This window comes from Chiloscyllium plagiosum, unplaced genomic scaffold (genome assembly GCF_037043375.1).
Source record: "Chiloscyllium plagiosum isolate Xiang-an unplaced genomic scaffold, Cpla_swu_hap1 HiC_scaffold_224, whole genome shotgun sequence".
NCBI classification, from domain to species: domain Eukaryota; kingdom Metazoa; phylum Chordata; class Chondrichthyes; order Orectolobiformes; family Hemiscylliidae; genus Chiloscyllium; species Chiloscyllium plagiosum.
Genome location: NW_028270363.1, coordinates 51,377 through 52,500, shown reverse-complemented (window position 1 = coordinate 52,500; position 1,124 = coordinate 51,377).

Below are 1,124 nucleotides of genomic sequence, written 5' to 3'. Positions count from 1 at the left end.
GCAAGGGTCAGCCCGCACCCTTCCTGGCAACACCCAAAGGGAACCAAGGCCACTCGCGTCTCTCGCCTTTCATTTTCGACACGAGCGCCTGTGGAGGAACGGCCGGATACAACGTGGGGATTGCCCGCCCTCCAGTCGTTTCAAGAGACCTCTGCCCCGGCCTCTGACCGAGTTGCACAAACCTGGGTGTGCTCAGGCAAGGGTCAGACCACATCCTTCATGGCAACACCCAAAGGGAACCAAGGCCACTCGCGTCTCTCGCCTTTCATTTTGGACACGAGCGCCTGTGGAGGGACGGCCGGATTCAACGTGGGGATTGCCCGCCCTCCAATCGTTCCAAGAGACCTCTGCCCCGGCCTCTGACTGAGTTGCACAAACCTTGGTGTGCTCAGGCAAGGGTCAGACCACATCCTTCCTGGCAACACCCAAGGCAAGCAAGGCCACTCGCGTCTCTCGCCTTTCATTTTCGACACGAGCGCCTGTGGAGGGACGGCCGGATTCAACGTGGGGATTGCCCGCCCTCCAATCGTTCCAAGAGACCTCTGCCCCGGCCTCTGACTGAGTTGCACAAACCTTGGTGTGCTCAGGCAAGGGTCAGACCACATCCTTCCTGGCAACACCCAAAGGGAACCAAGGCCACTCGCGTCTCTCGCCTTTCATTTTGGACACGAGCGCCTGTGGAGGGACGGCCGGATTCAACGTGGGGATTGCCCGCCCTCCAGTCGTTTCAAGAGACCTCTGCCCCGGCCTCTGAACGGAGTTGCACAAACCTTGGTGTGCTCAGGCAAGGGGCAGCCCTCATCCTTCCTGGCAACACCCAAGGCCACTCGCGTCTCTCGCCTTTCATTTTCGACACGAGCGCCTGTGGAGGGACGGCTGGGTTCAACGTGGGGATTGCCCGCCCTCCAATCGTTCCAAGAGACCTCTGCCCCGGCCTCTGACTGAGTTGCACAAACCTTGGTGTGCTCAGGCAAGGGTCAGACCACATCCTTCCTGGCAACACCCAAGGGAACCAAGGCCACTCGCGTCTCTCGCCTTTCATTTTCGACACGAGCGCCTGTGGAGGGACGGCCGGATACAACGTGGGGATTGCCCGCCCTCCAGTCGTTTCAAGAGACCTCTGC